Consider the following 21,550-nt stretch of genomic DNA (forward strand, 5'->3'; position numbering starts at 1 on the left):
CCACTGGGAGGATGGCCACACAGCAATCCCTTCTCCTTCCTTCTCCTACTGGGATTTTGGGCATGCATGCACTTGTGCCTCGTGTGATTTTACAAGCCACCAAGTCTGGGACTCAAACCACAGTTGGCTATATGGGAGTCCAGAGACATAACCATTATGCCATCTGCTGGTCCCCCCAAATTTTTTATTAATAAAGTTTTCAAGAAAAAAGAAGGGAGAAAGACTAAGGTAATGGGGACCCATATACAGCTATCATTAGATTTAACAACAGTTAATGTTTTGCCATATTTGCTTTTCTTTGGGGGGGGGTGGAAGTGAATAAAAATGAATTACAGATATTACATTTTACCTGTAAATTTTTCAGGATGCCTCTCCAAAAAGGAAGATTTTCTTGTATGTTCACGATACCTATCACACCTGACATCATAATCTATGATTCCTTGTTATTACCAGAGAGTCAGCCCATATTTCATGGAGGAAATCTCTTTAAGAGAGGCTGACTCAGATGGGAGACAGATGTCCTTCTGTCCCTCCCACCTTCATCTTTCTGCTTTTCTAAGTCATAAATGTGATGGCTGGAACTCCAGCAGCCATCTTGTGACTCTGAGATCATTTTGATAATAAAAGCCAGGGATAAGTATGGCAAGGTAGGAAGGATAACTCATCAGGTGGGAGAGGAAGACAGAGAGAGAGAGAAGGAAAAGAACAAAATATGAAATAAACAAATAAGCAAATAGACGAATGAAAACACCTAAAACACTAGTTTAATTTGAATCTCAGATAAATGAGAGTTTGTTTTAATAGAAATATGTCCTATGCAATATTTGGACACATTTATTTAAAAAATTATCCATTGATTATCTGAAGTTCACGTTGACTGAGCATCTGGCAATTCGTCTGGCAATACTGTAAGTGGCCTGGGCCCTGCGTACTCATGGAGCTGCCATCTAGCCCTACGCTGCCTCAACACCGCCCTCCACATATGAATGAAATGATTTAAGAAACATTTATTGGGGCCAGCAGGTGGTGTGGTAGTTAAGGGTGCCGGACTCCCACATGGACAACCACGGTCCGAGTCCCAGACCTAGCAGCTTGCTTTCTCACTCCCCCCACCCCACTCTGTCCCTCTCTCCTCAAATTTAAATAAATAAATAAATAAAATAAAGTTTCATGAAATAATGCTTTAAAAAAAGAGAAGCATTTATTAAGCATCTACCACGTGCGAGGTTGTGAGCAAAATCCTCTGAACACTGTCAGATGGGCTTATAGGACTCATCATCTAGTGACTAATTCAGATATTAAAGCAAATCACAACGTTCTTGTGAGATGAGTAATAAAAAGGAGCACTGGTACTCCCCCCACCCGCATAGTACCGTAACGATTATACCCAGGTCCCTAAGCACTGGACTGTTTCCCTCCGCTTTCCCACATTGACCCTCAGTCCGGAATGTCCTCATTCCTCACACCTGCTCATCTCACTCTTCCCTTCTTTCATCCATTCAGCCACCCTTGATTAAGCACCTGCTGCGCCATGTACTGAGGAACAGAGCACGCTGCCTTCCAGGGCGTTAGGGAGTCACTACCCATTCATGACGTCTTCCAGGCGCTACTGTACTGATATGGCCTGTGTGATGATGTTCCAGCAGGGCAAAAAGGGTATCACTCTTCCAGGGGAGGAGGGGAAGAACAGGGCAACAACAGAGTAGGGTCTTTAGGGATAAACAGGAGCTCACTAAGTACTCAGGATGTAAATGCAGCCATGAGTGGGAAGACCAGTGTATTCAAGTGCATTCAATAAGCTAAGCAGATGAGGCTTCCCTACTCCTAGTCTGGCCCCAGCTGCAGCCTTCCTCTCCCCCAAGGGGAGAAGGTCAGATCCAGGAAGACCTTGGAGTCCCTACAGGGTGCCCAGGGCACTACTCAGGAGCCACCTGGCATTTTCCTGCCTCTGACTAGGCTATGCTGTGACTGCCCTGAGCTCATGGGCATTCAGATCACATGGCCCAGTGTCACTGGCCCCAAACTTACCACCCTGCACAGTGAGGCTGGAAAGCCCCCAGTCTGGCACTTTCCCCACCAGCATTTATGGAGTCCTCTAGAAGGTCAGGGCTGGAAGATTTCTTAGCCACAACCTGGTCCCATCCCTAATCTAACCAATGAATAAACTGAACTCCCAGTTGGTAAAAGAACTTGCCCAAGGTCACATCCCACAGCATGGCTCAGCCCAGCTCTGTGGGAATGCTGGCTTAATTGGCCTACCACAGGACCTCCTGTCCGACTGACATAAATGACACCCTATGCGAGTTACAAATAATGCCTTAAAATAATTTGGGGCACCTGGTGGTGGTCAAATCCTTTTTTGCAAAGATCTCAGTTCTGCCCAGGATGTAAGCCTCAAGAGGCTCAGTGTAGGCCTTGGTAAACCCCAGCCACCATACGGGACAGAGGCTGCCCCAAGGCCAGCTGACCTTACCAGATGCCTACAGGTGTCAGCCGGGGTATCCTGGAGACACTGTCCCATCCCAGCCTTGCCTCCCCTCTCCTTCCCTCGCATGGTCTGCTGTGCAACCCCTCCTGAACCTAGGATCATAAGCAAACACAGTGAGGAAGCCAGAGCCAACTGCACTGCCGGGTAAAGGAAGACAGCTGCTGAGACTGAGCAGGGAAACAATAAAGGGAGGTGGGTACTGGGACCGAACCTGTGGGCACCTACGGAGTGGGGGTCCAGAGGGCTGGTTAGTGGTTGGGTCTCCTGGGCTAGGTGGAGCAAAAGGTGAGGACCGAGTTGTAAAAGCCTTCCTGGGAAGTCATCTCTGGAGCTGTGCTTATTGGACCTCAGACCTGCCAGAATGACTTCTAACCAGCATAAGTCACCCACAAATACTGCTCTGGAAAGGCCAGGTCTCCTGACTCTAAACTCAGGGCTCCTTCCTCAACCCCTTGCTCCTCATGGGGTCGGTCTGCACTCTGAGCTCACAGTAACCGGCTGAGGATGTTCCAGAGCCCCGTAATGTGGCCATCGTAGGTGAGAGCGTCTTCTCAGGGGTGTTTGGAGCATTATCCTTCATGGATTCAAAGGTTAGGTGCCAATTCCACCTTGTCGCTGATAATGAAGAGCACAGAAGACAGATGGAGGCTGCTCCCACTCACAGTATGCTAATTCCCTAACCAGTGGACCAGGAAATGGCCGGTCATTTGTGCCGCCATTAAGACTCAGAGATGCTGCCTCAAAGCTCACTTGTCTTTTAATGCTGTCCCCTGTTGAGGTTCCTTAGAATGATTGCTCCAGCCAATTTTCAGAGTTGCAGGCAGTATGAGGAATGAGACGAGTGATGGATGTGTGGGGCTTTCCAGGGGGGCCTTCGAAGAGCCCTCTGCCTGTGCTCAGACTGCCCTGGCTTCCAACACTGACTGGATGCCCTTGGGCCAGTCCCAACGCCTTCTCTTCTACTTCTGTGAGACTGAGGTTGCTGTGTTTCCTGGGCCTCCTCCCAGGTTGTGGCCAGGGCCCAGTGGGGGTGGGTTGTTTAAGGACTGGAAGGTTCTGGAAAGAATCGAATTGTGCGTTTCTCTCAGCCCCACGGTAGCCCTTTCAATTGTTCATGGGGTGGGTGGTAAGAGTGGGCCAAGAATGCTCCCTGGTATTTTCAGAGTTCTGACTGTAGATTCAGAACGATGTACCTGCAACCAACCCAAGGCTGCCTCCTTGGCTGCCATTCATTCCCTTTTAAGTTCAAGCCTTCAGTCCCGGTTCTTTGGACTTAAGCTTCTGCCCCGTTTCCTCTGACCACTAGTCATAGACATTTATGCTTCCTTTGCTACAGGAAGTCACTTAAACTGGGAAAGCCTTCCTTACCAGAATAACACAGCCCTGGAGAGCCGAGCTCCACCTGGAGCCTGGAAGTGAAAGCTCAAAGGAGCTGATTCCTCTGAGTGTGCACACACATGTGTGCACATGTATGTATGTTTCCCTCGCATAGTAGGCAAAGGCATGTAAATGATAGAGCTTAAAGCAGTGAGGGAATGTACAATTATATGCATTGGGGCTGGCAGGTTGCGTGGTGGTTTAGGGCACTGGACTCCCCACGGTTCGAGTCCCAGACCTGGCGGCTTGCTTACTCACTTTCCCTCTCTCTCTCTCGCTCTCGCTCTGTCCCTCTCTGGTCAAATTGAAATGAATAAATACATGAATAAATAAAGTTAAATAAAATAATTATTAAAAAAAAAAGAATGTATGCATTGTCTCCTGGGAACCTCAAGATATCACCGGAGGTACACAAGGTCTTTGTCATCCAGAAAATTGGTGCTGGAAAAAAAAAAAAACATTTTAAATCAGTTAAAAACAGGAACTCCTGAGAACCAGCAGTTAGCATAATGGCTATGTCGCTGGACTCCCACATAGTCGACCGCGGTTCGCTTCCCGGACCCGGTGGCTTAAAACTCACGCCGGGTGCGTGTGCGTGCGTGCCCAAGATCCCGAGAGGAGAATAGAGGAGAAGGGATTGCAGCGTGACCATCCCCCTGGGGGGTGATTTCTCTCTTTCTGTCTCTGTTTCTCTCTGTCTGTCTGGCAAGCGAAAATCTCTCCAAAAAAAAAAAAAACAAAACAGGAACTCCCTTTCCAATAAATAGGTGGGAAAAAAAAAAACCTTGATGTAGATTTGTCTTAAAATTTTTAAAAAATTTTGTTCATTTTAGAATTTTGCTAAAGGGCACGTGCTACTCACTGGAGAGACAGTCAGGGAAAGTGAGAAATCATCCCCCAGGGGTGATGGCTATCACTGCAATCCCTTCTCTTCCATTCTTCTCTCAGGATTTTGGGCACACACGCGCACACACACACACAGTTTTTCAGACTACAGGGACTCGAACTGCATAGTCAGCCATGTGGGATCCAGTAACCACCATGCCACCTACTGGCCCTTAAAATTTGTTATAAAATGTATGGGAATAAATATCTTACTCTTGTTATTTTTTCTGTCTTTACTATAGGGTGGTGGACTTGCCAGAGAGAGGTAAAGAGAGAGAGAGAGAAAGTGAGAAAGCACCCTCTAGAGGGGATGGCCATGCCCCAATCTCCTCTGCTCCATTCTCCTCTCTGGATCCTGGACATGCACACACACATGCCTGGCATGTTCACTCAAGCCACCAGGTCCGGGATTTGAACTGTGCAGTCAGACATGTGGGATCCAGCCACTTTAACCACTACACCCTTGCTGGTTCGGTTCATCTTATTTTTAAGAGGCTATAATTGCATCTGAAGTCTCAGACTGAGCTAAGAAAAGAATCAACTGTTGATTTTGGGGAGGGGGGAGGGAATGTGAGTTTTTCAGCACAAAATTATATCATGGCTCACTCTGTAGGCCATTCTTTGTGGTTGATTTTCACAGCATGGTCTTTGAGAGTGTCATTTTTGCAAAATTATCCAAAGGCTTCATGCATTTTCACAAGGGCATATCATAATCCTCACACTCAAATCATTCTCTTTTGAGTGTCTATTGTGTCATCCCCCTTGCCCATATTTTTTTCAACTCAAGAATAGCCAGATCCTCATTTGTCAATGGCTTCTCATGTAATTCAAATGGTTCTCCAGCATCATTTTTACAACTCCATGAAATCTTGCAACTGTGGCACAATTTGCAGTTTCATTTTGCAATCAATTTATACAGACTTTGCAGTGTATTATTGGAACACCTGACAATTAGTGAAATAGACAATAAAAATGGTATAGGTTGAGCAATGGCAGATGCTGGAGTTTAGCAGAAGGGGAGGTTCGAGTGCGCGCTACTTTCATAGCGAGTTCTTTAGTGAACGTAGCTTTATGAAGACTCTGGCTCCCTAAGGAAACTATGTAGAGAGATGTGGGTAATGAATCCTAGGATCATAAGGAGCCAAGAGTGTGGTGGCTTTCTTTTAATGTGTTCAGATCTTTTTCTCTATGACAAAGAACAGTGAAGGCAACATGCCTCATTCTTTGTTGTCTCTGCCAACCACGTCGGAGAGATATTCTGAGAGAGGACGTGAGCCTCTGAGAGGAACGAGGCCAAGTCAAAGGCAGCAGAGCTCTATCAGAAAGAGCACTAGACCTCCTCAAACTGGGTTCTGGCAGCCTTTTCATCCCTGGACAAGCATAGGAGTCAATAGGAGATGACACGTCCCTGCGCCATTTGCCCAGAACTCAAGGAGGTGGTGGGCATACTCTGAGAAACCCATTCCATTAAACACCACTGGTTTTCCAGGTCTTCACTAATAGTAGTAATAAGTAAAACGTATCAGGTATTTACTATGTGCCAGGTGTTGTGGTAAACACTCCACAAATATTATCTTATTTAATTCTCACCACCATTTTAGTGTTAGTCCCTTTTTTAAAAAGAATTATTTTTTATTTATTATGTTAAAACTTGTTACATGGGGCCGGCAGGTGGTGTAGTGGTTAAGGTCGCTGGACTCCCACTATGGTTCAAGTCTCGGACCTGGTGGCTTGCTTTCTCACATTCTCTCTCTCTCTCACTTCACTCTCACTCTGACTCTGACCCTCTCTGGTCAAATTAAAATAAATAAATAAATAAATGTCAATAAAATAATTCTTAAAAAAAATGAAAAAACTTGCTACAGAGCATACATGCTCACCAGCATGAGACAGAGACAATATGAGAGAGCAAGCTAGCAGGTCCAGGACTCGACCCACAGACAGTCATGTGAAAGATCCAGTGCCTTAATTACACCACCATCTGTCAGCCCCTCCTATTTTAAAAATTGAGGATAGAGGGTTCAGAAGGTAGTATAATGGTTAAGGTGTTGGACTCCCACATGGCTAACCACAGTTTGAGTCCTGGACCTGATGGTTTGAAACTCATGCCAGGCACAGGGACGTGTGTGCCCAGAATCCTGAGAGGAGAACGGAAGAGAAGGGAATGCTGCATGGCTATTCTCCCAGGGGGTGATTTCTCACTTTCTCTCTCTCTCTCTCTGTCTCTGTCTCTGTCTCTCCAGTGAGCATTCCCTATAGCAAAACAAACAAACCAGCCTCTCTTAAATAAAAAACAATATTGAGAATAGAAAGATACATTTTTTCCAGGTAACACAAGTGATAAATTGTGAGTTGAGATTTGAACCCAGGAAGTCTGACTCTAGACTTCATACTCATAACTAATAATGTATAGGGCATTAATCTGACTTTTTTTTCCTCTGAGATGGGGAGCAAAATTGAGACCTCATGGAGTGACATATTCAGGACCATCTCTCCCCACTCTCGTGTTTGATACATTCAGAAATGGAGACCAGAGAGACCCTGCTCAAGTCATCCCAACAACTGAACCAATACACTCCACCCTCAAATCGATAGCAAAGTACACTGAAAGTCCAAAGTCTCCTCTACTCTTAGCAAATATGTTGTTTAATAGTGAATCCATTTTTTAAAAAATTATGTGCAAGTCAAGAAATGATCTTTTTATAAAAGCCACCCCAGAAAAGCTGTTGTCTCTCAGTCTCATCAGGCACAAAGGTATTTTTTTCAAAGATGCCTAATTTCTTGAAACTAATAACATGATTAGTTTGCACATGCTCAATGCAGACTTTCCTCTACCAGTGAGCTCTTTTATAGCCACTGAGAAGTCACTTTTTGGGGGGCTCATTATCCCTCAAGATCTTGTGCCGCTCATTTGCATATGAAAGAGGAAGTTCATAAAAGCCCTTTCTTATTTTCTAACACGGGTTCAAATCAGGGGCCATTATCATCCTATAGAAAGACCCAAATGGCATATGGATCATTCTGGAGAAGGGGGGTGAGCGCCTTTTAAGAGAATTGTTTTAGTTTTTGCAGGAAATTAATCAGAGGGATGGGCTTTGTGGAGCGGGGAGCAAATCTAATCTGTCCTTTGTTCAAATTTGCCTTGCTCCAATTCCTAGCAATTGTAGACAACATGCTCTTTTGTTCGGGAGACACTTGTTACATGCATAATTAGAGACTGCAGTAGCTGTGTTTAAAGAAAAACTGTTTTCCAATGTAATGTGTGATCTTGATAATAGTATTTTCATCAAAGGTAGCAATTACATTCATTAAGCTGGGACTGGCGTGGCGGCAAGGAAATTAAGTGGAAAGTGAATAAAAAGCTCCCCTCCCCCCCTTTTTTTATCTTCTTCTCTTTATAAGTTGAAATGCACCATGGTGAGCTGTAACTGGGAACTACATAGTGAATATAAAAAAATAAAGTCCTCCTTAACCTTTCTGAATAATGACCCTGCAGATATCCTAGGGATGGCAACTATAGATGCACTTTTCAAATTAAAGGGCTTTATTCTGCCTTAATTTCCTATGCAAGTTTTAAACGAGCTCAACATATGATTCAGGTCTTTAAAGGCTGCAGGGCTCTTCAGGATTAATTCACTGTTCTTTTCACACATAAATTAATAGTTTTGTGTTCTCAAAAAAACCACAACAAGGCATAAATCAACCAGTTTAGGAGAGAAACAAGGCCAGTTGCCTATTTTTAATTACCCCTTTAACTATTCATTTAGGCTTCCTGATACTTTAATTTTGAGGATGTTGTAAATGAAGTCCACACATTGAGCTGGAAAATAGCCCAGGAAAAGAGCCTCTCGGATTCTTGAATCTCATTGCGTTGTTATAAGAAATTTATTTTGAAAACGATAAAATATATCTACGTGTGTGTGTACATACACATACACACATACGCAAGATTTTTCAGTTCACAAACACAGACACATGTACGTGTGTGAGTGTGTGTGTTTCTTTTCCAAGCAGATGCTTTGCGTTTTTTTCCCCTTGGATTAAAAGTCCTGCTTTAAAAATGTCCTTGCAATGCCTCGAAGGGCTTGATGATTCCAGTTTTATTCAACAGAGCACAATGATAGCCAGACATTCCTAGGCAAAAGTAGATGGAAATATGCCACTTCCTATCAGCACCCTAGCTTCCGCCAATGTTGACCTGAAAAGCTTTCTGAGAAAATGAAACTGGTCCACAAAAATCAATTGGGGACCCCTATTTTTTTGTGATTGGACGTGTACAGCTCTGCAGCAAGAATCATTATCTCTAGATTGATTGACCCAAATGTCATGCAGATCATCTTGGAGTGGAAGCCAAAGCGCTGGGACGGGCTCTGCGTTTCCTGCTGGCTGCACAGCCAGACGTGGCAGTGGCCTTGAGGGCCGACCTCTGACCAAGTGGGTCTGGGTATTTTTCCCTTGGCTAAGGGAGAGCTATAAAATGAAGAACAGTGGGATTTCCGAAGTTTTTCAGCTTTACTTTCTAACCTGCTTATTAGCTACTGATCGTTGATTTGACTTTGGAGACAAGAACACTGAGTGAGCTGCCAGGAGACCTAGCTTGAAGTCCCAGCTGGTATTAAGAGCTGTGTCTTGAATGGTTTGCTCTGTGTCTGGGACTCAGTCATGGGATTACACACATTGTATAGTGTGTCCCTTACAGCAACCCTTCGAGGTGGGCGTGGGTGTACGATCATGCCCATTTTACGGTTAAGGAGACACAATCTTAGATAGGTCATGTAATTCACCCCAGGCTGTGCAATTAAGACCTGGTAAAGGGGCCAGTGGAGGGGTGTAATGGTCAAGGTGCTGGCCTCCCACATTGTTGACTACAGTTCAGGTCCTGGACCCAGTGGCCTGCAACTCATGCTGGGCACACGTGCGTGCGTGCCCAAAATCCCAAGAGGAGAATGGAGAAGGGATTGTGACATGGTCATCCCCTCTGGAGTGACGAGGCAATTTCTCGACTCTCGCTGTCTCTCTGGTGAACACACATGCCCTGTAGCAAAATTCTCTTTAAAAAAAAAAAGAAAAAAAGAAAAGACGTGGTAAAGCTGACACCCAGACTCTGGCAGTCTTAGCTCTGTGTGAATGTGGGGCCAAGAGCCTTTGCCTCTCTGGACTCAGACAACCGCTATGTAAATAAGAGGTTAACCCACAAGTCCCTAGTGTCCCAAGAAGTTCTACTTAAACCACAAGATTTTTTAGTTCTTAAGATTTAGCCGTAGTCATTTAAAAACTGCAGTCTATGGCTGGCTTTGTGGTGCAGTGGTAATGTGCTGCTCAAGAGAAGCCGGCTCACACATGGCAACTGGGGTTCAAATCCCTGGCCCGGTCAGTCTGAAACACACAGGACACATGCACAAGTGCCCAGGACCCATGGGCTGAAGAACCCGAGGAAGATGATCACAGTGTGACCAGACCCTGTGGAGGGTACTTCTCTCTCTCCCACTTTCCTTCCCATGTGTGTACATGTACTCCATCATGAATAGACAGAAAAAAAAAAAAACCCAACTGCGGTCTCATGTCCATTCTAAAGCTCCTCTTCTTTGAATCCCAGCAGACAGTATGTGTGTGGGGGAGTGACAGGACAGTGAGCAAAGTACAAGGGTCTCTCTTGACCTTTTCCTTTCTATCTCTGCTGTAGGGAGTTGCATTCCTGGAGGAAAAGGGGAGAGTAAAGAGTCCTCTGCCTCCTTTGGTGCTGTCCCCTCTTAGCTTTGTTGTTTCTGCTCCTTTTCTAGGTGCTTGTTACAAATGTGGATTGGCAAGTCTGGTTCTCAAGATTTGCTTTCTGGGCCTGGGGAGGGTGGGGAAAGAGATCCCTTCAAAGAGCGGCTGAATCTCACTGCTTGCTCTCCACATCCCTCTTCTGTACATGAGTCTGCATCTCCCAGGTAAGTGGTTCTGGTGAGAGCGTTTTACATCATCCCATCTCTTCTCAGTGGCAACTCTCAAGCCTGTGGGCATATGCAGGACCCCGACCCCCACTCCCACCCTGTTCTTTAACTTTTGGGAACTGAGAATTTGCGATGGATTGCCTCTTGGCCTCTTCTCTGGAGTTCCTCCAACATGCCTTCTGTTCCTGGGTCCCTTTTCCCTTATCGTTATAGGAAAAATCCACCAGCTAAGTAAGGTGTCCATCTGGGAACAAAAGAAAAATCTATCTTTATTGTAGGAACATCCCCCACCCAGCCCAGCACCAACCCCTCTCCTCTGCCATGGTGAGCGCTTGTCCTCCCTTCATGTTTGAGATGGTGGTGGCGAAGGCAACAGGTGCCTCCCAGCAGCCCCGTGGGGAGCTAGCTAGCCCCCTCCTGGCACTCTTAACACCTACTCTGGGATAACAGGCCGGGAATGTCAAGGAAAGCAGACACTTATGGCCACCCAATCCTTTAGCAGCTCTGCAGTCTAGCTCTGCAAAAGGGAAAAGGCATACCCTAGGCGTTCTTTCACCATCAGCATGATGTCAACTCTGAGCGCCCAGCCAACAGTTTGATGGGGTATCCAACTTTGTGCAGGGTTCCTTTCTCCAGGTCTTCTGGAGTCTTCCCAGTGTCATGGTGTAAGGAGTCTCTCAGCCTCCATCACTCATTGCGTTCCTTATCTTTGTGAGAGAGGGATTTGATCTCCTGGTCCCAGGCACTTCCTTTGACTCAGCCTCTCAGCTTCATCAGGAAATGTTTGAGGTCCAGCATCTTTTACAAGGCTAGCAGAGCTCTGCTGGGGACCCAGCCTCCTGGGGTTTCGGATGTTCTTCTCTCCGCCCTTCGGCACACATTGTCGGAATGCCAGTCTGCTCCTTTTGGGACCTGAAGATCTCTCTCTCTCTCTCTCTCTACCTTCAACTTGGGGAATCCTCCCTTTAATTTGGGGAAAATGAACCTCCTCTTACGCCTTATTCTCCACATTGGACATAGGTTCCCACTTTACTTTCAAACCCTATTTTCCTCAGTGGATTTAGAATTTTTGACAAGTCAGGAAGTGTGGCTACCAGCCTGGTGGGAAGCAAGGAGCTCGGCAAACATTAGAACTCACTACAGTGGTACTTAGGCCTGCTTTCTGTATGTGGGGAGCCATGTCTTTTTTTTTTTTTTTGTGAGAGGTTTTCGCTATAGGGCGCGTCCGCTCGCCAGACAGACAGAGAGAGAGACAGAAAGCGAGAAATCACCCCCCAGGGGGGATGGTCACACCGCAATCCCTTCTCCTCCATTCTCCTCTCGGGATCTTGGGCACGCACGCACACGTGCCCAGCGTGAGTTTTAAGCCGCCAGGTCCGGGATGTGAACCACGGTCGACTAGAAGGGAGTCCAGCAAGATAGCCATTACGCTAACTGCTGGTTCCCTTTTTTAAGTTTTTTAACATAGAACGCATACTCTTGCTGGAGATACAGAGAGAGACAGTGAGAGGGAAAGTGAGAAATCACCCCCAAGGAGGATATCACCCCCAAGCCATGCCACAATCCCTTCTTAATTCCAGGGGTTTGGGGCTCATGGCACACGGCATGAGTTTGAAGCTGCCAGGTCCAAGACTAGAACTGCAGTAAGCCATGTGGGAGTCGAGCGCCCATACCACCACATCACCTGCTGGCCCCAAGGAACCGAATCTTAAATCAGGAACTGAAAGCCTATATGAAGTGCGGCATCAGAGCATTTCTTCAAGAAAATGAGAGGAAGGTAAAGATTTCCTGTGGTCTTCATCCACGCAGTCTCCCCAACCTCCTCTTACGCCTTATTCTCCACATTGGACATAGGTTCCCACTTTACTTTCAAACCCTATTTTCCTCAGTGGATTTAGAATTTTTGACAAGTCAGGAAGTGTGGCTACCAGCCTGGTGGGAAGCAAGGAGCTCGGCAAACATTAGAACTCACTACAGTGGTACTTAGGCCTGCTTTCTGTATGTGGGGAGCCATGTCTTTTTTTTTTTTTTTGTGAGAGGTTTTCGCTATAGGGCGCGTCCGCTCGCCAGACAGACAGAGAGAGAGACAGAAAGCGAGAAATCACCCCCCAGGGGGGATGGTCACACCGCAATCCCTTCTCCTCCATTCTCCTCTCGGGATCTTGGGCACGCACGCACACGTGCCCAGCGTGAGTTTTAAGCCGCCGGGTCCGGGATGTGAACCACGGTCGACTAGAAGGGAGTCCAGCAAGATAGCCATTACGCTAACTGCTGGTTCCCTTTTTTAAGTTTTTTAACATAGAACGCATACTCTTGCTGGAGATACAGAGAGAGACAGTGAGAGGGAAAGTGAGAAATCACCCCCAAGGAGGATATCACCCCCAAGCCATGCCACAATCCCTTCTTAATTCCAGGGGTTTGGGGCTCATGGCACACGGCATGAGTTTGAAGCTGCCAGGTCCAAGACTAGAACTGCAGTAAGCCATGTGGGAGTCGAGCGCCCATACCACCACATCACCTGCTGGCCCCAAGGAACCGAATCTTAAATCAGGAACTGAAAGCCTATATGAAGTGCGGCATCAGAGCATTTCTTCAAGAAAATGAGAGGAAGGTAAAGATTTCCTGTGGTCTTCATCCACGCAGTCTCCCCTGTATCCATCATTTTCTCCCCTTTAACTATTAGTAATTTCAAAGACTCAAAAAGAAAAATAACTTTTTAGAAAACATAGATGAAAAATAATTTTAGATTTTTGCATGAACTTTAATTTCCTTTTTTTATGAAAATATATTCTAATTTTGAATACTTTGAATAAAATTACAGGAAAAACCTACAGATCATAGAGAAAAAAAAGGCAAGAGTATAATATTATAGAAATTGAAAATTTAAAAAACTATATTATTATAGAAAGAGTATAATATAGAAACTGAAAATAAAAAAGTTACAAAGGGAAATGAAAACAATCTTCAGCAAGGTAGTCTGTTTAAAATAAAAAACAAAAGAGAAATAATCAATGAGCACAAACAGGACATCACATGTTATTTATTTAATGGAGATTTAATTACTGATTAGAACAATAAAATTGTATATAAAAACTATTTCATCAAATGCACAAAATAAGCAGCTTGAAATCCCTATAACCTCACTCTCCTTATTAATTAAAAATGTAATTACTGATCAAAACAGTAAGGCTGACATTGGGCCTCCAACTGGAGGCTAGCCCAGGCCAGTGAACCTCAGGTAAGCTTGCTCAACTTTTAGAGGACACGTGCACAGTGCTGCTGGAGGGGTCAGGTGACCCCTATTATGCAGGGCCTGCTGAAATAACCACAGGGCCTTACAGGCAATACCCACAACCAGAGGTAGTAAAAATGGTACAGAAACTAGGGGTCAAAAAATCTTAGAAGTCAAGAGTGTAAGTTCTCTCTTTGGCAGCACATCTACTAAAATTGGAACGATACAGAGAAGATTAGTATGGCCCCTGCGCAAGGATGACACGCAAATTCATGAAGCATTCGATATTTTTAATAGTGATTGACTGTTTAAAAAAATAATTAGAATAATAATAATAATGATTGGGGAAAACAGAAAAGATATTGAATGTTGAAGCGGGGAGATTAATGTCTCTGTATTGACTGACATGTATGGCATTCCCTTTTGAAAAAGCATTGTAATACACTGTAAAGTTATATGTAATCCAATGTAATATAAAGAAGATTATTATGATAATAAAAAATAAATAAATAAATAAATAAATAAATAAATAAATAAATAAATAAATAAATAAATAAATAAATAAATAAATAAATAAATAAATAGAAAAAAAAGTGTAAGACAACTTCAGAAAGATACATGAAACCTAAGTTTTCAGAGAAATAATATAAAAGCCTCAATCCTGAACAAACAGTCCAGCATCACTAATTATCATCAAAATGCAAACTGAAAGTACAGTGAAATATCATCTCACTTCAATGACAATGACTATAATCAAAAAGATTAAAAAATAATAATGAGTGCTGGAGAGGATGCAGAGAATGGGGCACTCATTCACACGTTGGTGGGAAAGTCACTTCCTCCAGCCATTATGGAAAATAGTATGGAGGCTTCCTAAGAAAATAAAAATAGAACAGCCATATAATCCAACAATCCCACTACTGGACATACATCCAAAGGGAAGAAAACCAACTGTAAAGATATCTGCACCCTAATGTTCACCCAGCAGTATTCGCAACAGTCAAGAAATGAAAGCAGAACCAGTAGATGGCATAACGGTTACATTGCTGGACTCTCAGGTAGTCAAGTGTGGTTTGAGTCCCGGACCCAGCATCACACTGGGTGCATGTGTGTGTGTGTGTGTGTGTGTGTGTGTGTGTTCAAGATCCCGCGAGAATGGAGAATGAGGGATTGTGACATGGCCATCACCTCTAGGGGACAATTTCTTGCTTTCTGTCTCTCTCTGTCTGTCCGGCAAGTGCATGTGCCCCATAGCAAAAATCTTTTAAAAAAAAAAAGGAAATGGAAACAACCTAAGGGGCCATCAACAGGGGTTACATCGCTGGACTCCTATGTAGTTGACTGTGGTTTGAATCCTACCTCAGTGGCTTAAACTCATGCTGGGTGCATGTGTGTGTGAGCCTGAAATCCCAAGAAGAGAATGGAGGAGAAAGGATTGTGGCGTGGCCATCCCCACTGGGGAGTGATTTCTCACTCTGTTTCTCTGTTTCTCCAGCAAGTGCACATGCCCTATAGCAAAAATCTCTCTTTAAAAAAACAAACAAACAAACAGGGGACCAGCAGTTAGCGTAATGGCTATGTCGCTGGACACCCACGTAGTGAACCGCGGTTCACATCACAGACCTGGTGGCTTAAACTCACACTGGGCGCATGTGCGTGCGTGCCCAAGATCCCAAGAGGAGAATGGTGGAGAAGGGATTGCGGCATGGCCATCCCCCCTGGGGGATGATTTCTCACTCTCTGTCTCTCTGTCTCTCTCCCTTTCTGGTGAGCATACACGCCCTATAGCAAAAACCTCTTCAAAAAAACCCCAAACAAACAAACAAACGAAGGGCAGGGGCTAGCAGGTGGCATGGCAGTTAAGAGTGCTGGACTCCTACATGGCTGACAGCAGTTCGAGTCCTGGACCTGGTGGCTTGCTTTCTCACTTTCCCTGTCTGTCTGTCTGTTTCACTCTGTCCCTCTCTGGTCAAATCAAAATAAACACATAAATAAAATAAAATAAAATAATTATTTTTCAAAAAGGGCCACATTAACTAATTTGTAGTTAGTAGGTGAACCTATTGTTAAATGAAGTAAGCCAGGAGGTTGTGGTACCATAATTAGCACCAAGCCAATGGGGAAACTTGTGGGATACGTGTTCAGTATCACCTAGCTACGCCCAATGAAAAAGAAACATACGTCACCCTGGATTGCCAAGATCAGCAGAAATTTTAGACCAGCTTAGCCTTGGTGGTACAGGGAATAGAATACTGACTTGCAGTGCTGGAAGTCAAACGTCCGGGGCCAGGGATTTGAATCATGCAGTTGACTATGTGGGATTCGGCAGGCCATGAAGTTGGCTCCCCAATTTTTATTTTTCACTTTTTTTGTTTTTAAATTTTGCCAGTGGATTTGTGCGCTTGTCAGAGATAGATGAAAAGGGAGAGGGAAAGTAAGAAAACACCCCCATGAAAAATGGTCACGCAGCAATCCCTTCTCCATTTCTCCCTACTTTGGGGATTCTCGGTGCGTGTGCGCATGCGCACGCATACACACACACACACACACACACACACACACACACACACCTAGCATCTTTCTGAAGGCATTGGGTCTGAGTATCAAATTGTGGGTGGTTGGCAATATGGGATCCAGCCACCTTCATCACTGCGCCCCAGACTGGCCCTAGCAACTGTTTTAATGTTGGTACATTTCAATTTGAGTTATTCCCAAGACCTCTTGTCAACTGCACAAGTGAAAGTTTACCTCAGTCTGATAGCAGTCTTTTTTACAAAATATAGTTAAAATGAGCTTAGAAGCATTCAATAAGCATATCCTTAGACTTCAATTACTCGAAAAATCAGCTGGGTTGGAAAGTCAGAGTATTAACGTGTAAAGGAACAGTATGTACAATACACAGCAATAAGTTTAAAATAAACCATCCAATCAGATGTACTCCCTTCAGATTCCCTTATCTTTCCTTTTTTTTTTTTTGGAGAGGTTTTTGCTACAGGGCACGTGTACTAGCTAGAAAGACAGAAAGACAGAAAGCGAGAAATCATCCCCTGGGGGGATGGCCACGCTGCAACCCCTTCTCCTCCATTTTCCTCTTGGGATCTTGGGCACACACGCACACACGCCCACACGCCCACAGGCCTGGCATGAGTTTAAGCCACCAGGTCCGGGACTTAAACCATGGTCGGCTACATGGGAGTTCAGCGACATAGCCATTATGCTAACTGCTGGTTCCAGATTCCCTTACCTTCCAAGGGAGCAAAACCTTACCACCCTGGCATTACTGTGTCATTAGTTTGCATTTCTAAGAGAAATTATTAGATTCAAAAACACCGAACCTTCTTTGATTTATCCTATTAGCAGTTTCTTTATTAACTCTGTAGCTAGTAAAGGGACAATTCATTAAAGCAAGTCCCATTACATCTCAGATTGTGGGGTGGGGAATTGAAGACACTTTGCCCCAACTTGCTTTTAGTTCCACAGACGAGGAAAACAGGTGGTGCATGGCTGCTCAGCAGCGCGTTAGGAGGAATGGGGGTATGTACTGAACCTCTGAACGCAGGAGGAGGCAAAGGAGGGTGCCTGCGAGCTCCTCCACTGCCCCTTTCCTGTTCTAAGCAGGCAGGTCTCTAGGGAGCTTTGGGTTTATTTAGCTGGTCTAGCTGGACGGGGGTGCTGGGGAGAAGCAAGAGCATGGACTTTGGGGCTGGAATCACTTTGAACACTCTACAGAAGCTTTAGAGCAGAAGGAAAATCCCCCGAGGGATTCTTAAACGGAAAGTTTCCCAGGCTCCAGGCTCCATGTTAAGACTGACAGATCAGGAAATGAGCCTTTTCTCAAGACACCAAGGTGCTGTGGGAGAGAAAGGCCCAGGAGACAGCCATCCCACTTTTCCTGAGGACTTAGTTGTCAGTAACAGAAGAGTCCAAGAGTCTATCTCCCACCCTAATCCTTCTACATTTTAGACATAAATTTCTAAAAGCCTGCTGGACACCCTGCTAAAGCAGATTTGAAAATAAACACTATACCCAGTGACTAGGAAATTCGCAGTGAACTTTGAGAATCATTGGTAAAGAGAATAGAGGAGGTACAATGGCAGAAAACTGGTAAAAAATCTCCACTGAAGGGAAAATAAACCAGACAATACTTAGTCATAAAGAGGAGGTGCTTTGTCATAGAAGCAGAGACTTAGGAAGAGGAGGGGTGTTCACAACTATAAAAGCTGGGATAGATAAAATAGGCTACCAATTAAGGGTAAAAAGATGACATGTGATGGGCCAGCAAGTGGCATGTTGGTTAAAAATGGCTGGCTCCCACATGGCTGGCTATATGATTCAACCCTTGGACCCAGTGGTTTAGGACACCAGGTATATGTATGTGCATGCTCAAAAATCCCAAAAAGAGGAAGAAAGGGAGAAGAGATCGTGGTGTGATCATCCCCACAGGGGTTGCTTTTTTACTCTTTCTCTGTATCTCTTTCTGGCGAGCATGTGCACCTCTCCAGCAAATTTAAAAAAAAAACCAAACTTTTGAGAACATTGTTTAAAACCCCTTAAGAGAGTGAACACCAGACAAAAAGAGATTAAAGAAGGGGCTGCTGTAGAGACAGGGGTCACTGCTCACCCTCAGCACTGTGGAAGTGGCTCACGGGAAATGTTATTTTTAAGGATGGGAGACATGAACGTATTTAAGAAATGGAAGAAAGAGCCAATAGAGGAAGAGAGGTTACAAGAGGGAATAAAGGCCCAAGTTTCTAGAAAAGGACTTCTCTCACTCTTTTTGGTATTACATCCACACAAACAGACCAACTTCCTCAATAAAATACGGTTTAGAGGTAATCATTTAATCATGGGTTGGCAAACTTTTCTCTAAAGGGCTGAACAGTAAGTATTTTAGGCTCTGTGGGCCAACAGGGAAAATTTAGGATGTTATGCACATACTCATGGAACATTCAAAACATAAAAAAAGTTATTAGCTTACAGATTATAACAAAAACAGGAAGTGGGTCAGATCTGGCCCTCGGGCCATACTTTGCCCATCCAGCTTTACCAATTTAAACTATGAACCTGGGTTCTCTAACTTGAATAGAGGTTTTGAATTTTCTTTCTTTCTTTCTTTCTTTTTAAGTAAATGCTTGATGTTTAAGAAATGTTACATTTGAATAGCTCAGATCAAGTCACATAAAACCAAATCATGGGGCTGGCAGGTGGCATGGTCATTAGGGGTGCTGAACTCAAACATGATCGACTACGGTTTGAGTCCTGGACCTGGTGGCTTACTTTCTCATTTTACTCTCTCTTGCTCTCTCACTCTGTCCCTCTTTGGTAAAATCAAATAAATAAATAAATAAAATAATTTAAAAACAACAACAAAATGACAAGAACTTAAACCCAAGGCCAGTACAGACCCAGTTGGTAACTGAAGAAATCTTCCCCTGAAGCCTGGCTCAGCAAAGCAAGACACACATAGCTTGGTGTAGGACGGCTATTAAAGCCAGAACAATGCTGGATGGGCCTGTGGCACATTGGTTAGGGTGGCTGGATCCCACATGGCTGATCCTGCAGTTCAAGTCCCAGACCCAGAGGCTTGAAAACCATGCCAGGGGTGTGTCTGAGTGTGCCCAAAATCCTGAAAGGGGGAAAGGAGGCAGAGATAGAGGAGAAGGGACTGCAGCATGACCATGCCCCAGGGGTGTGCTTTCCCACCTTCCCTCTCACTGGTGAGCATATGTACCTTCTGGCACATTTTTTTAAGAGAAAGGCAGAAAAATCACAGGGAAATGATGCATGAAAGTGAAAAATTTCTGTAGCCCTATAGGCAGCTTTCATTTGACCTATCTCCAATAAGGCAAGTAACATATTTCTGTTTGTTTTTTAGTTTTTGCTATAGGGCACATGTGCTCACCAGAGATGGGGGCCGGAGGAGTGAGAAATCACCCCTTAAAAGGGATGGACACACTGAAATCCCTTCTCCAATCTCCTCACGATTTTGGGCACCTACGCACATGTGCCCGATGTGATTTTCAAGCTGCATTTAAGCTGTCCAGTCCAGGACTTGAATTGTAGAGTTGGTCCTGTAGGATCTGACGACTTAACCTCCAAGCCACGTGGTGGCCCAAGAATGTATTTCTATGATAAAAGCTGAAACAGTATAGATGATACCACTGACCTCATGATCCTTTCTCTCAGTTTCCAGTCTAACACGGGCAGAGTGTACTCCAGTTATCAGTGTGCTGACAATATTTCCCAAGTTTTTGTTCTGAGAATATACGCTTCTGCTTACAGAGATACATAGCTTTGTATTGTTCTGCACAAATACCATGCAGCTTGTTATTTTATCCACAACGTGACTGGCTGGTGATTTCGTCTTTACACATGATCTACCTTACTCTTTGAAAGTACTGAATAGGACTGTATAGTGTATATTTCCGTGATTTACTTATTTATTCTCCTACTTAGTCACGTCTAAGTTTTCACTACTACAAACTATGTTGCCATGGTTTTCCTTGCAGAAGCCCTGAGCTGTCAGCTGGGCTTGCTATATACTTGTCAACAATTTGTAACTTATCTGTATGTGATATATATAGATATACGTATATGTGTGTGTATATATGTATATATATATATATAATGTGTGCTCACTGGAGAGACAGAGAGAAAGAGAAATCACTTCCTGGGGAGATGGCCACATTGTAATCCCTTCTCCAGTCTCCTCTGGGGATTTTGGGCATGCATGCGAGCCCAGTGTGATTTTCATGACATTGGATAAGGAACTTGAACTGCAGTTGGCCATGGGGTAGTCCAGCACCTTAACCACTATCCCACCTGCTGGCCCCTGTAATTTATGGTTTTTTTTTTTTTGAGAGAGATTTTTGTTATAGGGTGTGTGTACTCGCCAGAGACAGAAAGCAAGAAATCCCATCCCCCACCGCCACCACCATGGGAAGATGGCCACACTGCAATCCCTTCCCCTCCTTTATCCTCTTGGGATTTGGGGCATGCATGCACACGTGCCTGGCAAGAGGTTTAAGCCACCAGGTCTGGGACCAACCTGCAGTCAACTACATGGGAATCCAGTGACGTAACCATTATGCCATCTGCTGGTCCCTGTATTTTTATTTTCTAATTAATCCACATTATTTAAAGTTGTAGTTATTTTTTTTTTTTCCATAGGGCTTGCGTGCTTTTGGGAGAGAAAGTGAGAAATCACCCTTCAGGGAGGATGGCCACACCGCAATCCCTTCTCCTCCATTCTCCTCCTGGGAGAGGTGTGCCAGGCATGATCTTCAAGCTACCAGGGCCAGGATAAATCACAGTTAGTCATGTGCGAGTCCAGTGCCTTAACTGCTGGTCCCAGTTATGGTTAACTTTAAAAAAACCCTCTTTGTTACTTAGTCATTACTGTGTATAGTGAATGTTCCTGTAAAATTCTGTCTTTTTGGAATTTGTCGAAATTTTCTTTGAAACAAAATTTTAATGATTATTCATTTGTATTGAAAAGAAACAAATTCTCTCTGTATATATAAAACTTGTTCATCATTCTGTTCAAATTCTCTATATCTGTTCTCACTTTCTTCTATTTGACTTATTGATTTCTAAATCAGCACCTATGATTATGGCTTTGTCAATTTTTAA

At 44.3% G+C, this 21,550-nt stretch overlaps 1 non-coding gene across 1 annotated transcript; it reads left to right on the forward strand.

The window, feature by feature from the left end:
• The first annotated feature begins 14,103 nt into the window (after positions 1 to 14,103).
• LOC114006999 (U6 spliceosomal RNA) lies at positions 14,104 to 14,210 on the forward strand. Its single transcript, XR_003548660.1, has one exon. It is a non-coding gene; the product is annotated as a U6 spliceosomal RNA (small nuclear RNA).
• Positions 14,211 to 21,550: the final 7,340 nt, after the last annotated feature.

This window comes from Tupaia chinensis, unplaced genomic scaffold (genome assembly GCF_000334495.1).
Source record: "Tupaia chinensis unplaced genomic scaffold, TupChi_1.0 Scaffold000113_1, whole genome shotgun sequence".
Taxonomy (NCBI): Eukaryota; Metazoa; Chordata; class Mammalia; order Scandentia; family Tupaiidae; genus Tupaia; species Tupaia belangeri.